The following is a 6,491-nucleotide window of genomic DNA, read 5'->3' as shown; positions in this document are numbered from 1 at the left end:
TGTTCCAGTAAGGAGAAAGAATAAGGATAGCAAGGTAAGGGAACCTTGGATAAAGAGGAAGGTTGTGAATTTACTCAAAAAGAAAAAAAGCAAATGGAGGGTTTAGGAAGCTAAAATTGGACAAGGACTGTCAAGAATATAAAGAAAGCAAGAAAGAATTCAAGCAGGGAATTAGTAGAGCAAGACATTTGTATCTTCACTAGCCACTGGAGAGGTACTGGAGGACTGGCAAGAACCTAATGTTGTTCCTCTGTTCAAGACTGCAATTAGGGATAATCCAGGAAGTAATAAACTGGTGAGTCTTTCATCAGTCGTTGGGAAGCTATTGACAGAATTCTCCAGGATCGGATTTAAGCACATTTGGAAAAGCACTGCCTAATTAGGGGCAGTGAGCATGGCTTTGTGTAGGGCAGGTCGTGTCGTACTAACTTGGTTGAATTGTTTGAGGAGGTGATCGATGAGGGTAGAGCGGGTGGATATTGTCTCCATGGATTTTAATAAGGTTTTTGACAAGGTCCCTCATGGTAGGCTCATCCAGAAGAGTATAATGCATGGGATCCACAGTAACTTGGCCACATGGATTCAGAATTGGTTTGCCAATAGAAGGCAGAGAGCAGTTGTGGAAGGGTGTTTTTCTGGCTGGAGAATGGTGACTACTGGTGTTCCGCAGGGAATCACACTGGGACCTCTGCTTTTGTAACAGATATAAATGACTTGGATGAAGTTGTAGATGGGTGGGTTAGTGAGTTTGTAGATGATGCAAAGATCAGTAGAGTTGTGGATATTGTAGAAGGTTGTGAGAGGATGCAGCGGCATATAGATCAGTTGTAGAAATGGCAGATGGTGTTTAATCTGTCTCAGTGTGAGGTGCTACTCTTTAGGAGATCAAATGTTAAGGAAAAGTATATAGTTAAGGGCAGAACCCTGAACATATCAATGTACAGCGGGATATTAGGGTTCAAGTTTGTAGCTCCCTGAAAGTGGCCACGCATGTAGATAGGGTGTTAAGAAGGTGTGTGTCGTACTTCCAGTATTGGTCAGGACATTGAGTCCAAGAGTCAGGAAGTCATGTTGCAGCTTTATATTATGTTGGTTAAGCATACTTAGAATTTTGCATTCGGTTTGAAGTTAAAAATCACACAACACCAGGTTATAGTCCAACAGGTTTATTGAGAAGCACTAGCCTTTTGCAGTGCTTTTGATGACCATGGAATATAAGATCGTAAGACACAGAATTTATAGCAAAAGTTTACAGTGCAATGTAACTGAAATGATATATTGAAAAAGACCTGTGTCTTATAATCTTATACTCCACAACCACCTGATGAAGGAGCAGCACTCCAAAAGCTAGTGCTTCCAAATAAACCTGTTCGACTATAACCTGGTGTTCTCTGATTTTTAACTTTCTCTTCCATCATAGTATAATTTGCTCTAGAAATAGACTTGCCTTACCTATGAGATAGTATGCTTTCTCGCATGTCTCATGAACTGCCTTATCTGGAGACTGTCGCTAATCAGCATTTGAATACAGAGTATTGACACAAATCCTGAGAACAATGCACCATTAATACCCACTCTTGGCAAGGTCTCAACTCTGCTGCATGCAAGTGTAAATCAGCTATCTAGTGGCTAATTGTGGTACTGAGTCTAGTTAAGCAAATTGTCGTTGGGCCATTTATAAATCCCCACTGAACTGGAGCTTTTCGACGCAGTCACAATCCATTTGTTTTATGGACTGGCTGCTACCCATGACATATTATGAGATGTAATAAGCTTGGTCAATTCCCAAAGTCTGCATCTGAGATTTTCTTCAACATCGTCCGATGAAGGAAAGCATGCCGTACGCCTTCTTGATCACTCGGTTGATCTGCATTGCCACCTTCAGGGCCTGAACACTCTGTACGTCAATTTTTCCAAGGGCATTTCCATTTATCGTGTAGTTCGCTCTCAAAATGCATCATCTCACATTTGCCCGGATTGAGCTACATCTGCCATTTCTCTGCCCAACTCTCCAATCTGTTTATATTCTGCTGCATTCTCTGACAGTCCCTTTCATCATCTGCTAACCCACCAATCATCTGCAAATCAGACCACCTGTACATCACTCCAGATCATTGATGTATATAACAAACAATAGTGGTCTCAACATGGATCCCTGTGGAACACCACTGGTCATAGTTCTCCATTTTGAGAAACTCCCTTCATTGCTATTCTCTGCATCCTGTTGCCAAGCCAGATCTCCATCCATCTAGCTAGTACACCTTGGAGCCCCAGCCAGTGATGCTAATCACTGAGCCACCATGCCAACTTTCCCACAGATGGAAGAAACTGGAACCAAATCAATGAAAACAGAGGAGTAGTTGTGGCTATATCTTCACCCCAATATTGTATAATGTTGCAGAACCATTTGCATTACATCAGTGTCCCTTAGCTTGTTGTCAAGGAAGAGCTGAATCTCATGGTCATTTGTACAATTAACAGTGATCTGTGTAATCACTGGATGGCTGTCTGTGAAAAGGATTGATGGTTACCCTCAGAAACTCAATCAAAAAGTAAAACTTGCTGACTTTACAGGTTCATGTCAGTCTCATTCATACCTTGCGTTGATCCTGTGGGAATTGTGTGAAATAATTGCTGGAGTAGGGAAAGGTCCAGCAATTCCTTTCCCTCCAGCTCAGTCTGAACAGCATCAAGAAGCTGTGACTCTGGGACTGGAACAGATCTGCAGCAATCTCGGCTGGTTCTAACAAGTCAGTCTGACAGAGAGAGAGGTTTGTGTGTGGATGTGGGGGTGTCACGGGCTGGGTCCTGGTCACTGGATATCCCACACTTAGTCTAGGTTCAACCCTCCCTGTTCCACTAAGCTGCCATCACCTGACTGGTCGCACTGTATACTGCAAAGGTTGTGCATCCTGACAACATCAGTCTCTAAAAATTGTCACATGCCTAATAAAGGTGTCCCAGTACAGCTACAGTGCTGGCGTGGAATACAATGTCTACAGTATGAGATAACTGATGTACGGACAGTCTACAGTGTGCAACATATGTACTGTCTACAGTAATACAATATCTACAGGAATGCAACATCTATAATACTTGATAACTAATATACGGACACTCTGTAGTGTGCAAAGTGTGAACTTCCAACAGTGATTGTTGTCTACAGTGTGTGACAATGACATGTGGACAGTTAGCAGAGTGCACATTTGTATTGTCTACAGTAATACATAGTCAACAGTGTGGGAAGTGAAATTTGAATATTTAGCTGAGTGTAGCCTGCATTGAACACATGGGTGCACAATGAGATGCTGGGTCCTTTCCAGTCTTTACCATTGGACGATGCACCATTTGTTGAACTCTAAGACTGAATGGAGCCTTGTGGAGATCTGAGTTAGAGGCAAATATTTAACAGACAAATCAACAAAATTGCCTTTGGACTCTGACAAGTTGACCCAACCCTGCAACCCGACATGAGATAGGGACCAGAGATGTTCAAAGTGAAATCACAGTGAATGCAGTGGAAGCATCAAAAAATGGCCTTTTAGGGACTGGGAGGGAGATTACTTAATTAATCTTCCCTTACAAATGTGATTTCTTTCAGAGTTTTGTTAGTGGGATCTCTGCAAGTGTCGGGGTCTCCAGTGTATTTGATGAGAGTGGGACAGGCACACATTGTGCAGATGGTCACTGGTTCTAAACTACGACCTGATCCTGACTGATTTTACACACACTGTTGATGCAGACCCTGTCATTCCCACAGGGGAACAGTTACAGCGCTGACCAATCTCTGACCCAGTATTTACACATACTGTTGATGCAGACCCTATCATTCCCACAGGGGAACAGCTACAGTGCTGCCCAATCTCTGACCCAGTATCAAACACAGACTGTCCACTTTGGTGGCAAGAACAGGAAGGCAGATTACTACCTCAATGGAATCAATTTAGGTAAAGGGGCAATACAAAGAGATCTGGGTGTTCTTGTACACCAGTCAATGAAGGCAAGCATGCAGGTACAGCAGGTAGTGAAGAAGGCTAATAGCATGCTGGCCTTCATAACAAGAGGAATTGAGTATAGAAGCAGCTGTACAGGGCCCTGGTGAGACCACACCTGGAATATTGTGTGCAGTTCTGGTCTCCAAATTTGAGGAAAGACATTCTGGCTATTGAGGGAGTGCAGCGTAGGTTCACGAGGTCAATTCCTGGAATGGCAGGATTGCCTTACACGGAAAGACTGAAGCGACTGGGCTTGTATACCCTTGAGTTTAGAAGACCGAGAGGGGATCTGATTGAGACATATAAGATTATGAAAGGATTGGACACTCTGGCAGCAGGAAACACGAGGACCAGAGGACACAGCTTAAAAATACGGGTTAGACCATTTAGGACAGAGATGAGGAGAAACTACTTCACCCAGAGAGTGGTGGCTGTGTGGAATGCTCTGCCCCAGAGGGCAGTGGAGGCACAGTCTCTGGATTCATTTAAGAAAGAGTTGGATAGAGCTCTCAAAGATAGTGGAATCAAGGGTTATGGAGATAAGGCAGGAAGAGGATACTGATAAGGAATGATCAGCCATGATCTTATTGAATGGCGGTGCAGGGTTGAAGGGCTGAATGGCCTACTCCTGCACCTATTGTCTAATGTCTAAAGTCTAACGCTGGGAATAATTACACACTTGAACATATGGTTGTTTGTGTAATAAACATATGTTTAAGACAAATTGAATATAGCTTTATGTACAACTGAAGACAGGTAATAATAAGAAATAATTAATAACAAACAGGTTTATTGTACAATTGAACAAATTGCAGAGCATGGAGTACAGGAGTTGGAATGCCTTGTTGCAGGTGTACAAAAGTTCTTTGAAGAAGTAACAAAGAGGATTGATGAGGACAGAGCAGTAGATGTGATCTATGTGGACTTCAGTAAGGCTTTGACAAGGTTCCCCATGGGAGACGGATTAGCAAGGTTAGATCTCATGGAATAGTGGAAGAACTAGCCATTTGGATACAGAACTGGCTCAAAGATAGAAGACAGAGACTGGTGGTGGTGGAGGGTTGTTTTTCAGACTGGAGGCCTGTGACCACGGGAGTGCCACAAGGATCCTCTACTTTTTGTCATTTATATAAATGATTTGGATGTAAGCGTAAGACGTACAGTTAGTAAGCTTGCAAGTGACACCAAAATTGAAGGTGCAGTGGACAGCGAAGAGGGTTACCTCAGATTACAACAGGATCTGGACCAGATGGGCTAATGGGCTGAGAAGTGGCAGATGGAATTTAATTCAGACAAATGCGAGGTGCTGCATTTTGGGAAAGCAAAGCTTAGCAGGACTTATATACTTAATGCAAAGGTCCCAGGGAGTATTGCTGAACAAGGAGACCTTGGAGTGCAGGTTCATAGCTCCTTGAAAGTGGAGTCGCAGGTAGATAGGATAGTGAAGAAGGCGTTTGGTATGCTTTCCTTTATTGGTCAGAGTATTAGATTAGATTACTTACAGTGTGGAAACAGGCCCTTCAGCCCAACAAGTCCACACCGCCCCGCCGAAGCGCAACCCACCCATACCCCTACATCTCCCCCTTACCTAACACTACGGGCAATTTAGCATGGCCAATTCACCTGACCTGCACATCTTTGGACTGTGGGAGGAAACCGGAGCACCCGGAGGAAACCCACGCAGACACGGGGAGAACGTGCAAACTCCACACAGTCAGTTGCCTGAGGCGGGAATTGAATCCGGGTCTCTGGCGCTGTGAGGCAGCAGTGCTAACCACTGTGCCACCGTGCCGCCTATATATTGAGTATAGGAGTTGGGAAATCATGTTGCAGCTGTGCAGGACATGGATTAGGCCACTGTTGGAATATTGCATGCAATTGTAGTCTCCTTCCTATTGGAAAGATGTTGTGAAACTTGAAAGGGTTAAGAAAAGATTTACAAGGATGTTGCCTGGATTGGAGGATTTGAGCTATAGGGAGAGACTGAACAGGCTCGGGCTGTTTTCCTTGGAGCGTCGGAGGCTAAGGGATGACCTTATAGAGGTTTACAAAATTATGAGGGAAATGGATAGGGTAAATAGGCAAAGTCTTTTCCCAGGGGTCGGGGAATCCAGAACTAGAGGGCATAGGTTTAGAATGAGAGGGGAAAGATATAAAAGAGACCTAAGAGGCAACTATTTCACGCAGAGGGTGCTACGTGTATGAAATGAGCTGCCAGAGGAAGTGGTGGAGGATAGTACAATTGCAACGTTTAAGAGGCATTTGGATGGGTATAGGAATAGGAAGGGTTTGGAGGGATCTGGGACGGGGTGCTGGCAGGTGGGACTAGATTGGGTTGGGATATCTGCTTGGCATGGACAGGTTGGACTGAAGGGTCTGTTTCCATGCTGTATGACTCTATGACATGAGTGAGGTCACATTTGGAATACTGTACGCAGTTCTAGATGCTCTACTGTAGAAAGTAACTATCAAACTAGAAAGAGGGCAGTCAGGATT

Source organism: Chiloscyllium punctatum, chromosome 29 (genome assembly GCF_047496795.1).
Source record: "Chiloscyllium punctatum isolate Juve2018m chromosome 29, sChiPun1.3, whole genome shotgun sequence".
NCBI lineage: Eukaryota > Metazoa > Chordata > Chondrichthyes > Orectolobiformes > Hemiscylliidae > Chiloscyllium > Chiloscyllium punctatum.
The sequence above is the reverse complement of the archived record's forward strand: the minus strand, read 5'-3'. Positions refer to the sequence as shown.